The sequence below is a fragment of the Pelecanus crispus genome, chromosome 4 (genome assembly GCF_030463565.1).
Source record: "Pelecanus crispus isolate bPelCri1 chromosome 4, bPelCri1.pri, whole genome shotgun sequence".
Taxonomy (NCBI): Eukaryota; Metazoa; Chordata; class Aves; order Pelecaniformes; family Pelecanidae; genus Pelecanus; species Pelecanus crispus.
The window spans coordinates 2,849,506-2,862,114 of NC_134646.1; positions in this window are offsets into that span (position 1 = coordinate 2,849,506).

Here is a 12,609-nt window from a genome sequence, read left to right on the forward strand (position 1 = left end):
GGCCCTAGTACAGCCTCACTCAGCAGTAACAATGTGTCAAGAAACTTGTAAATTTGAAATGAAAAAAACCAAAGCAGAGGCAAGACTTTTTTTTATTGTTTTTTTAAAGACAACAGACTCCACCACCTGCTTTCAAATGGAGAAGATGGTCCGACTGAAAAGGTTATTCAAATTGTTCTCACCCTGCCTGCCATTACTCTGGCCGCAAATTTCTTGACAGTATTAAATCACTTAGGCAAAACAATTCAGCCCTGAAGGGTAAATCCATGGGAAAGTTACTTAAACTTTAAATTCCTTCTGTGAGCTCTTGTGAAACCCGCAACAGGTGGATATTGGCCAAACGCTAACCAGGCTGTTTTATAAAGGCTAGCTTGTTAATACAACAGTTGATGCTGTATTTACAGGAAATAAGGCAACACGTTGAATCGGAGAAAACAAACAAAATTCACAGTGAAAACAATCAGTTTGTTATAAATAATAACAACAGCAGCTCTGAACAAATGAAGATCCAGAGTGCTTTCACAGAGTCAAGGGAAACTTCCCTTATCAATTTACAGGAGTTTTCAGTGGGTGTGATTCACACGGAACCTGCGCCAGGCCTGAAAGCGCCCTCAAGTCCCACTTACAGCCAAGCAGGTTCTAAGTGGCAAATAAACAAACGTCAAGCCTCTCAGTCCTGAACAGAAACCCCTTTTATATTAGATTTTTATAAAACAAATGCTTCCCCGTGAACAAAGGAGAGGCTGTACTGGCTTGGCATTCCCCCACAGAAGGTTTCCAGCCCGTCAGCGTAATGACTCAAGGTGACTGGGGCCATATACAGATTTTTCTGGCTGGAGGGAACACCTCAGAGCCACGATTCCTGAAAGGGCTCAAAATGCTCTGCAGCATCTCTCAAAATCACTTCCCGTCAGCCCCCCAATGGCTAACTGGGTATCACTGTGGACTGAAAAATCCCTATTAAAAGCTCCCCTCTTTGACAAGAGGGGGAGACTGCCTGCGAAGAGGTGAAACTACGTTCCTCTAAACAGAACCGTGGCTTGAACTGCAGCTTGTTTATGTGCATTTACTCATTCTTGCGTGTCTTTTTTTAAACCTCGGGATGATCCTGACCACACTGATCCCACTGGAAATGGGGCTGCCGGAGAAGCTGAAGGGGAAACAGGGATGCACATTCCCAGCTCATTCCCCCAGGGGCTTCATTAGCACCTCATTATCCCCCCATCAGCCACCCCAGATTTCCCCGTGGGCTGGGCTGGTTCCCAAAGGCCACCATCAGTCACCATTTCCAGAGCCATCAGCTCTTCCAAAGGAGGTGTAAAGCCCTGGGAAATGAGGAAAGCGGTGATGAGGGCTGCACCCCGGCACCGATGGAAAAAAGCAGTTCAAACTGCAGGTGCAGGTGAAATATTTATTTTGTCTGGTTGAGCTGGGGGACCCCGCACCGGGGAGCATAGCCTTCCCACCTTGCAACTCAAGAGCTGCAGAAAAGGGGTTTCTCCAGGCCTGTGCAGAGCAAAAGATGCTTTTTTTTTTTTTCTTTATTCATTTATTATTCAACTGAGCCTGCAGATCGTCACTTGCTACGTACCAGGTAATACTAACCGGGTAACATCCAACAGGGTATCAGCTGCAGCCTCTCAGGCCACACCTGGAGAAGACGGCGATGAAAGGCGTGCGCGAGCGCTCGGCGTCGCACAAGGTGAAATACACGCACGGAGAAAAACGGCGAGCTTAGGACCAGACCCAAAGTTGGGCCAAACCGGCGGCGAGGCCAAAGCCGGGGACAGCGAGTTCCTCGCTGCGCGCTTGAGGAGCAAACGCAGTAGCTATATTTATCTCGACCACATCTCCTAATATGAAATATTGATGGTCCTTTCTTCGTTCTGCAGGACAGAGAGAGTAATTACCCACCTCTCAAATCACATGAAAAATTTCAGGCCACAGTGAGCATCCTCAGGCACCTTTTTTTTTTCTGTTGCGACTGACAAACTTTCCCACTGTATTTACAACACAAATGGGTTTCACAGGCCTCTGGGCCCAGAAAAGATCTTTTAGTCACCCTGCTCCCCTTTTAGGTTGTCCCTGTACTGCCTCGACCGGTCAGTGGCCCCAGCAGAGAGCTCAGGGGTGTCCCTGGAGCACCCTTAAATACCAATGGCCCTGCAGGGGACATTTTTAGTGAGCAGTGACAGCAGCTTTTCTTGAGTTGCCAAAGGGAAAACAGAGGGGAAAATAACCTTTCCTTTCTGAACTAGGGAGGTAATTCAGTGAGGGCTGAGGCACAATAACCTTTATAAGGAAAAAAAGAAGAGGAATGACGCGCTTGAAAGTTTCCCTTGGAGCAACAGTGGTGCACAGACTTTTCCAGCACCGAGAGCACGCCAGGCAACTCGCCAAGCACCCCGAGGGCTGAAACGAGTTTGCATCTAAATTTACATAGCTCTTAATCAGATAAATGCATGCCATTTTTAAAAAAAATGCCAGCATGCTCTACATGTATGCAGTGCTTCACAAAACACAAGGAAGTCACTGCAGAGCGAGCACTTGCTCCGAGAGGATGAGAAACGGGACGGCCGGCACAAGCTTTCCAAAATCCAGCGCGTGGAAGTCGGGTGAAGACCACAGAGGGACCGGACTCTCTTCTCTCTGCTCAGACCAAGATGATAAAACCTGAGCGTGGCAGAAAAGCAACATCAAGGCTCACAGCAGCAGTAAAGATACTTGTCAACGTAGCAGGTATCTGTGCAGAGAGCTGCAGTACCAACAGGAGGGCTGAGCCTGCCCTGACAGCAAACATTTGCTCCAGCCAAAAACTTGTACGCGTTTTTCTGCGACCAAGTCCGAGAGACCTGCGACCGGAGGAACTGCCGAAGCTGTGATGGTCACCATACACTAACTCACCCTAGCTTTCTGCTTCTGTTTCCCCAATTTAAAATTAAACTTTAGCTCCAGGGTGGTGTGGTTTGGTTTTTTTTTTTTCCCCCTTGTGGTCACTTTGGGAGTCTTTAAACCACTGTTCAAACAGTTCTTAAAGTTTCTTAATCTTCACTGGGAGACCAACTGGCTACACTGAAACTTTTTAAAAAACAGTTGGAAAGTTAGTAAAGGAGAAGTGAGCCAAGTCAACCCCTTGGCTTTGTTTTGACGTCTCCTGTGAGCAAGGTCACAAGCTGCAGGTTGAATCTTGCTCTGAAATTAGAGAGTCAAAACTTTGGTGTGAGGTTTTCACTTGTGAGAGGCATTAAAAATCACCTGCTTATCCATTAAAAATACCCCGACTAGGTCTGTAAAATGTAACCCAGCTTATAAAGATCTCTCTTTTTGATCCAAGTTTATAGCTAACCTTACTCAAAGAGGTACTTTCAGTTTCCCCAGAGAAGTTTTACTCTGTTAAGTGCTGCAGGCTACAGTTTTCAAAAGCAGTTTTGTGTCTGCAGTAATTGGGGCTGACAGCTACCTAGCCAGAAACACTTCTAGGGTTTGGGGAGGGGTGTGCATCTGTGTAGGATGCAAAATAGTCGAATTTTTTTTTTTTCAGGCTTTGTAATCACTTGCACTGACAATAAAAAGTGCCTCCTGCAGACAAAAGATGCAGTTACAGCAACGCGTTACCCACTGGCAGAACAAGCTCATAACACAGTTCCTGATTTTCCCCTGCCTCCAGTTGCAATTCAGCTGTGCCAATACAACTGCACTGTAAATAGGATCACTGAAATCATTCAGGGCAATAATAAAAACCTCTTTTGTTTTGGTTGTGGGTTGTCTTTTTGGTTTGTTTTGGTTTGGGTTGGTTTTTTTTTTAAATATAGATCATTTCATAAACAATTAACAAGATTCCTAGAACTAGAGACAGCCTAAAAACTGTTCTCTTTATTTTGTGCATAAATCCAGGTGGGTATTCTGGACAAGAGGGGTAATTCCAACAGAGCTGAACCACCACACGCATTTCTGCAGACCTTGTAGGTATTTTCAGCGCCCAGCAGCCAAATCTGTTTCAGCTTTAGCAAGCAATAATAGAATCTTACAGATGACCTGAAAACAGACTTTTCTGGGCGGGGGAGGAAGGCGAAGCAGAAGGAAGAGAGGAAGGAGACCGAATTCCTCCGAGCTCCAGCCAGCCATCTGTGATTTCAAATGATCAAAACATAGTTTGCACTGCTAGAAGAAATCATCTAACTGCAAGTTGCGATTAGAAATTTCAAAGCTGCGGGCGGCGGGGGGGTGGGTGGGATGGATTTTGTTTTTAATTTTAGTAGCTGGGGCTTTCTCTTAGCTTAACTCTTTCCTCACCCAGTGTCAGTAAAGCAGTCTGGAAATTTATGCCGGGCAGAGGTAAATGCCTACAGCGTTGCTTACATCTGAGAAGAAAAAAAGCAGCAGGCATAAACTACTTTTACATTATTCCTGTGCCACATAACAGTTCTAAGAGGACAACATTTCTGTGGTTTAGAGAGTAAAATTCCCCGTGAATGCCTCACTCCTGGAAATCAATGCCTAGCTTTCCATCTTTTCAACTTTCCAAAGCCCAACCTGATGCCATAGCAATAAGCGGAGGGCCGGCGTGGGTGAAGACGAAGTGTTTTGAGTTGTAGAACGTCAATCCTGTTACAGCCCGGTTACTGGAACTAGCTTGACAGAGTTGTGAGACAATATATGAGCTTTTTCACGTTAATGAGTGGGAAAAAGATGTTTGGGAATATAGTTTCAAATGTCAACATCTAAATAAGCAAGTGTATTTGAAGCAACGAACTTGACTTCTACGGAGGGAATACTAATATACATTAAAATAAGAACGCGTTCCCCCATGAGAAATGCGTTCGTATCAAACACAAATATACCACAGGTACGCATATGATATTGCACTTTTAACAAGGAGCGTATTTGACTTGTGTATAAGCCAGCCAACAGACTTAAATTCGGAAAGAGGTAATTTTATTCAGGCTGGGAACCGAAGAGGGCCCTTGCCATTTGTCTGTGTGACTCACCCAGAGCTAACTCCCACAACCTGCTACAAAGGCATGTCTGTGAGATATTTTGGCAGCATCCTCCAGGCAGGCTCATGTACATCACACACTCGCCACTTCTTTTCCTCCAACCAGATTTTTCCTGGGAGCGCAAATAAAGTTGACCTCATTTTAGTGCCGGTTTTCCAAACTGAAGAATTTTTCCAAACATTTTATTAAAGAAACCCACCGGTTAAAAACACAGGTCTGCAAACTGCAAAAAGAGAACGCAGAGCAATGTTTTGATGGGAGGGAAGGGAGGCGTTTTAAGTCTGTTTTGAAACAGAAATCCCAGGGCCTATTTAGCAACTACAGAGGAGGAGCAGGAGCCCTCTGGAGAGGGCTGCATCATGACCAGCAGCAGTACGCTCTTCTCACCACCATCTTCTATTTCTAGTCTGTTCAAAAAAGAAAGCCCAGATGGAATTTGTCACAGCACCATAAACACGTTTAGATTCATAGAGCAGTGCGGTAGAAAACATAAACATCTTCGGTTCTTCACAGTATTCCCTAAGGGCAGCAAAAAAAAAAATCGTGAAGAAAACAGGGGGAGTAATTCAGGGCAAAAAAAAGAAAAAAGCCTGGATGAGGGCATTTTTAAATGGGAGGGAGGGTGCCACAGAGCCACTGGTGACGGCGGTGGTGCAAAGCTGCTGCCTGACGGCTGTCACTTAGGCGGTTTCTGCAGGTACAAGCCTGAGTCGTTCTTCCTTTTCTTTTTTACAGCAGCCACCGCTTTGTAATACCTATGCCTGCTGCCCAGCCTTTTCTCTCCTACACCCGGGGACCATAAACCAGACTAGTTCTAAGAAATCTCTGCTGTACTTCATTCCCCAAGCCTCATGATTGACACCAGGGTTTTGCTATGTAAGGGAAGCTTAAATGGCATTTTCCAAAGTAGGGACTTTTAAAAAACAAGGTGGAAGATGAACTCCTGACTGAACTTTCAGACAATATCACCATTCTTCCCTCCTGGCGAGACAGGCGTGCTTCCAGACCCATGCCTGCCCTACCCCCTTTCTAATGGCTCCGGTTGGAAATGCCGGAGGAGGTTTGCATTTCCTTTTTGTCTCGGCGACTGCCAAGATGAGTCCGTCCAAGCAGCATTTGCCCAGAAAGGCCTTTGGTCAGCAACGGCTTCAATTTTCTGTGCCACAGCTCGCGAGCGATGCAAACAAGCTGTTTCAATCACAGCTCTTTTCCCTTTTGAGGCAGTGCGTGGCAGCATACCAAGTAAACTGGGGATAAAAGGTAAACTCGGAATCCAGCCCTAGGAGACCAGCTCCAGCTGCATAACGTATGCGTTTGATGCAAAGAGGAGATGAAACTCAATATACTTTCATGAGTTCTGCTTTGAGATTTTGGTTTATTTGAACCTAAAAATCAAAGGAGAAGTTATTAACTGATGGAGGCTGTTTGCTTGCACGGATTAAATTAAGCAAAACCAAAACCCTTGCAAACCAAAACCCCTCTATGACATTTTATGACCACTTGCAAAAGAAACGCTTAAATTTTATACTCTTTCAACACCGTGGGCTCATCATCTGGCTGCTGATACGCACGCAAGATGCCTCTTGGAGACGTAAACTCCTCACAACATTTATTAAAATCAGCCAAGGGACTGGGGCTAACGTTTCGGTGGGAACGGGCCCTGCTATTGTTCGGCAGGCAGATCTCAACGCTCAGAAACAGCCGTGCTGCCAGGTCAGGAATGTGAGCCTTTATTGTGTGCACTGGGGTATCGCATCGAGGGCGGACAGCCCTCGTACGGGACGATTTGCGGTCATACGCCGAAAATGACGGTGCTACCTCCTTGTTCAGAACTGAAGCACGAGACAGGTATAAAGCAACTACAAACGAGTGTTTGCCAAAATGACGCCCGTTGTTTTTATGCTGTTTCCAACCTAAATGACGGGTAAATCTCAGAAAGCAACGGCTGAGCCCTGTACCAAGTTGTCTGTACACTGTCAGCAAAGGAACAAGCACAGCTGCCAGAGGCAACCACAGAACCATCGAATCGTTTAGGTTGGAACAGACCTTTAAGATCATCCAGTCTAACCATTAGCCTAACACTACCAAGCCCACCACTAAAGCAGTTAAGGGGAGAGTAGTAATTTCATGTTTCCTGGCTTGGTGGCTGGATTATTCTTTAATGAAAATAAAAACTAGGAATCGTTAAGATTGGAAAGGATCTCTAAGATCACCAGTCCAACGAGACCTTCTGGATCTTTTGGGGACAAGGTCGAGGATCATTAGGGAACACCTGGGAACCCTCTGAGAAACTTGAGGGTGCTGCTCTTGCTAGCAAGGATGAGGTAAGGGAAGCCACAAGGCCATGGGCCTGAGGAAGCTCTAGAAGCTTCTAATGAGCATGACCAGCTGCCCTTGACCCAGGGTGCAGCTGCCCCCCTAATGAGGGAGGGTCAAGCACTGTTTTAGCCAGTGCTTGGGTGAGGTCTATATAAGAGCCAGGCCCAAAGCACCACCACCAAATGCAGAAGCTTATTTAAGAGGCTGCTGTGAAGGGGGACTTGGCTAGATCTGTTCCAGCATAAACCAGTTGCAGGTACAGTAGTGGCACACCACGGGGCTGTTCCCCCAGCAGATGCTGGAACAGCTGCCCCTGCCAGGGTAGAGGTTTTGATGCAGGCAGAGCTTTGGGTGGTGGGTGCAGCCCTCCAAGCACTGGGCTGCAGGGAGTGTCCAGGGCCTCTTGCTGCTACTGGGAGAGATGGCCCTCTGTCCTGTGGGAGGTATGTTGTCTTGAAGGAGCTGTGGTGCCAAGTGAAGGAATTATAGGAAAAAGTAAGCAGGCTGTGCAGCATCAGAGAAGTTTTGTGGGTGACAGACAGGATCTCCTCTGGGACTCGGCAGCTTGAAGAGCCTCAGACCTCATCTGCAACAGAGAAGCAGGCAGTGCCTACCGTCACTATCAAGGTAAGTGAAACCCCTGGAGAAGTGGAAGGCTGGAAGCTGGTGACTTTTGGCACTCAAAGGAAGGTTCTTGCCCCACCTAAGGGCTTACAATTACAAAACAGGTTTACCACCCTTGAAGTTAAAGGGGAGCCAGATGTGCCTTTAAGGAAAAGATACAGGCCACCTGACCCTGAACCATGTAAGGCCTCTAAGAAGGTGTGAGTGACTGTAATGAGTGATTCCTTGGGTAACCTGGGAGGAATACAGAAACCCTGAGCAGCCAAGGATGAAGTTAGGAAAGCCAAAGCCCAGCTGAAACTGTATCTGGCAAGGGATGTCAAAGGCAAGAGGGGCTTCTATAAGCACACAGGTGACAAAGGGAAGACTAAGCAAAATCTGGGCACGGTAGTGAAAGTAGGGGCTGGATGAGCAGACAGCGAGGAGGGCTGAAAACTGGCTGAAAGACTGTGTCCAGAGAGCAGTGATCAGTGGCACAAAGTCTAGCTGGAGGTGGTCATAGTGGTGTACCCCAGGGGACAACACCGGGTCCAGTCCTGCTTAATGTGTTCATTAATGATGTGGGAGATGGGGCAGAGTGTACCCTCAGCAAGTTTGCAGGTGATTCCAAACGGGGAGGAGTGGCTGATATGCCAGGGGATCACGATGCCATCCAGAGGGACCTCAGCGTGCTGGAGAAATGGGCTGACAGGAACCTCATGAAGGGTAAGTGCCAAGTCTTGCAGCTGGGGAGGAGCAACCCCGGGCACCAGGATATGCTGGGGGGTGTCTGGCTGGAAAGCAGCTCTGCAGAAAAGGCCCAGGGGGTCCTTGTGGACACCAAGTTGACCACGACCCAGCAGTGTGCCCTTCTGGCACAGAAAGCCAGTGGTATCCTGGGCTGCCTTAGGAGGAATGTTGCCAGCAGACTGAGAGGTCACCCTTCCCCTTCCCCCTGCTCAGCACTGCTGAGGCTATGCCTGAGTGCTGTGTCCAGTTCAGGGCTCCCAGAATGGGAAAGACATGGGCATACTGGAGAGAGTCCAGTAAAGAACCCCTAATGTTATGAAGGGACTGGAGCATCCCTCCTATGAGGAAAGGCTGAGAGAGCTGGGATGGTTCAGCCTGAAAAGAGAAGGTTTGGGGCGGGGGGAATCTTGCTAATATATATGAACACCTGAAGGGAGCATGCAAAGAAGACGGAGCCAGGCTCTTTTCAGTGGTGCGCAGTGACAGGACCAGAGGCGAGGGGCAGGAAATTAAATACAGGATGTTCCCTGTAAATATCAGGAATGCTGCTGTACTGTGAGCGTTGGCAGAGGTCATGGAGTCTCCATCCTTGGAGATACTTGAAAAGGCATCTGGATGTGGTACAGGGCAACTGTTTTTAGGTGGCCCTGCTTCCGCAGGGGGGCTGGGACAAGATGACCTTCAGAGGTCCCTTCCAGCCTCAACCACTCTGTGATCTTAAAGGCTTTAGGTTCAAAGCAGCATGGTTTTGAGGGCTCAGCTGTATGCCAGAGCAGCTCATCAGTTCTTCAGGCAGCAAATGCTGAAAGCAGAGCAGGAAGGCTTTAAAAAAAAAAAAAAGGGGAGGGGGGAGGGGGCAAACCAAACCTGGCATTATGTAATGTCTCACTGCTAGTCTCCTAAAAGCAACACACGCAGAGCATGATTCATTTCTCCTGTCACCAATATAACTTGGTATAAATCAGCAGTAACTTGAAGGGAGTCACTCTGAGGAAAATCAAGCTCATGAAGTATGAGAGTGAGCAGTAATTTCATAAAATAGGGCCAGAGGCTTTCAAGCTCATAAAAGCTAACTCTCTACAGGCAAGGGCCAACAGGCATTCAGAACCTAAAGCATCTTGCACCACCTTTTGAGTAATGTAATCCCCTGAAACCAAATAAATACAATGCTTCTATGGGCAAAAACACAGAAACAGGATTCAGCAGTAGTTCTTTTTGTCTTTCGGCAGTAGTCAGTCATTAACATAAATGAACAGCAACAAAGCCCAACAAGTTTATACCCAGCTCAACACCCACATCCAAAAAATGTGCAACTACAATGGCTTGATTCCTCCTGACAACAACAAAGGAGAATTGTATCTGAAAGCATAAATGCTCACGAAGGCCAAGATTTTACTTTGCAGATTCTGATTGGCTTCAGGGTAAACTATCAGTGATTACAGCTAATATCAGGATACAGTGTGAGGCACTAAAAAGAGGTAATTACGAGGAAATGAGGAATTATCTGCTGTTGAAACAATAGATCAATTATGAGGTACAGCACAGTAGCTGCAGAGCAGCATTCTTAGGCTCTGAGGGTACTGTCTCCTCTTTCTCATCAACCAAAGAGAACCCACAGTTATAAAGCTTAATTATCCTCCAGGAGCTCAAGCTTGCTGACTAATTAGCCTCTTGTTGAGACAATAACGAAAAGGACCTAATTCCAATTGTCCGCAAAAATAGGATGGCACAGGCACAGTCCTGGCTCTTCCCGATGTACTCATCCTCCCCGCCCAACCCATATGAATGCAACAGCCTTGCTGTCCCAAGTTCTGGACAGCCTAAAACCAACAGTCCTCGGCCAAAAATAAACCCAGGGAAGGAAACTTTGGGAGGTGGGGGTACTGATAAAGAGAAAACAGTATGTCTGAGGCAGTATGTAATGGCAGCCAGTTCTGCTGCTGCTTCCACAAAGCCTGTTGTGCGAAGTCCCCCTTTGCTCCTACCAATGCAAGTACAGACACATTTGCGGTGCTTTCATCGATGAAGACGAAGCTGCATTTGATGGTCACGTTATTGCAGCATCCTTAAAGGAAGCAGGCTTTTCAGCTGCATGGCAGCAGTTAGGGGCAGCTGAACCCCAAGACTTACAGTCAAAATTGTTAGGAAGGTAAAGGTTGAAGTTTTTGGGAGCCAAGTTTGTGTCTAACAGATCGCTGTAGTCAAGAGCTACGCCAGCCAAGGAACAGGATCTTGCTGTATACAGCAAAATACCACCAAAAAGGCGCAAAAGCCTCTGGCAAATGGGTTTATCCAGCACCTCCCATCATCCCGGTGAAGAAAATGTTTGATGTCTGGGCTGATGAGCAAAATGGAGTATCTGCAGTAACATGTTATTCACGAGTGAGCTTTTAGATGGGTTTATTGCATCGCAAGTGCAAATACCCGTTATGGTTAATAAACCAGTGTTGATAATATTTGCAGTTAGCAAACAGACAGGAAGGGAAAATTTCAGACCACATCTGTTTCATACTGAGATTGGAGACACCTGAGACTTTCCTTCCATCTGAATGACTCCACCTTGCTTTTTTGGCATTTGAAAATAGCTATTATTGTGCTAAATTCTCAAAGAAACTACTATCTGTTCTCAGTGAACCAGAATTCCCCTTGAAATCCACCTCCTTGATGGCCAGCCTGGATTTCCTGCTGCTTCATCGGAGTGTCCTGGTGAGAAGTACCTGGGCTTGTACCTTCTCTCGCCCCACGAAGTCATGGGAGCAAAGGAAAACAGCCACAATTTGTTCCTGGGCAGGTTAGCTCTAGGCACCCATTTTGCATCTCACAAGGGAGCACCTTCAGATACCACAACCGTGTTTTACTCAGTCTGGAGATGCATGCCTTGTCCTTTACTCACATTTTGCTCCCTACTTGGGCAACAGAGTCCTAAGGGTTATCATTTGGTGGTCAAAATACGATATCTAGTTTTCCTGAAGCTGCTGGTCTCGCCCAGCCTTTTTAAGCTCTATCTCTGGCAGGCTACGGAGCAGTGTGAAATAAAGTGCAGACTGTGTACCTATCCATTCTATCACCCAGTTGAGATGGATAATTTACATCAGCATGACAGCTGCACCTAATCTTATTTCCTAAAAGGTGCCATGTAAAAACCTGTGACTATATGTGCTCCCAAAAAGCCAGTTCAGCGTGAGGTCAAGATTAATTACTGCTTTGACCAGTGCATTCCTGCAGGTGTGCAAAGGAAAGCAAATTTCACACAGGGCCTGGGGGAAGGCATGTTCCACCACACGAACACCGCTCACATTCTCCTTTTTGTTGCCTGCACCAGGTATGCTAAGAAGCAGCTGAGCACAGAAAATTGGAGAAGGGAAAAGGTAAAAGAATGTTATTGTGGGGGAGATGCTCAAAGCTGTAAAAAGCTCAACACTTGGGTCCACCTACTGACTTAAGTTTATCCCAGGACAGTGACACAAGCAAAGGTAGCAGCATTGAACTGCCTCATGCTTGGACTGAAGTCTATTTAAATTGATAAATGTCTGTAAATACTACTGTAACAAATAATCTGAAAATAGGAAAATAGCCTGTTTTAGAAAGTAAATGTCAATTGCACCAAAGTGTTAATATAAAATGGCAGACCCACAGCTCTGGATACTGCATTGCCCTGGAAAACATAGGTCCCCACACCTGACTTGTCCATTCCCTCAGACAAAGTCACCCCGAGGCCTCTCGGATGGAGGGATACGGACCACTGAGCTACGACTCTTTCCCTAAAACTACACCTGAACCAACCCCAACTCCCCTTCACCACCTGGTTGTGCAGAAGAGTCCAGAAGGGAAGGCTGCGCAGCTGGCCCCAGACTGCGCTCCTGGCAAAGGCCGGGGCACGTGGCAGGGCCGATGATCTTTGTGGGGCCAAGGCTGCGCTCTCCGAGCAGCCAGCAAACCT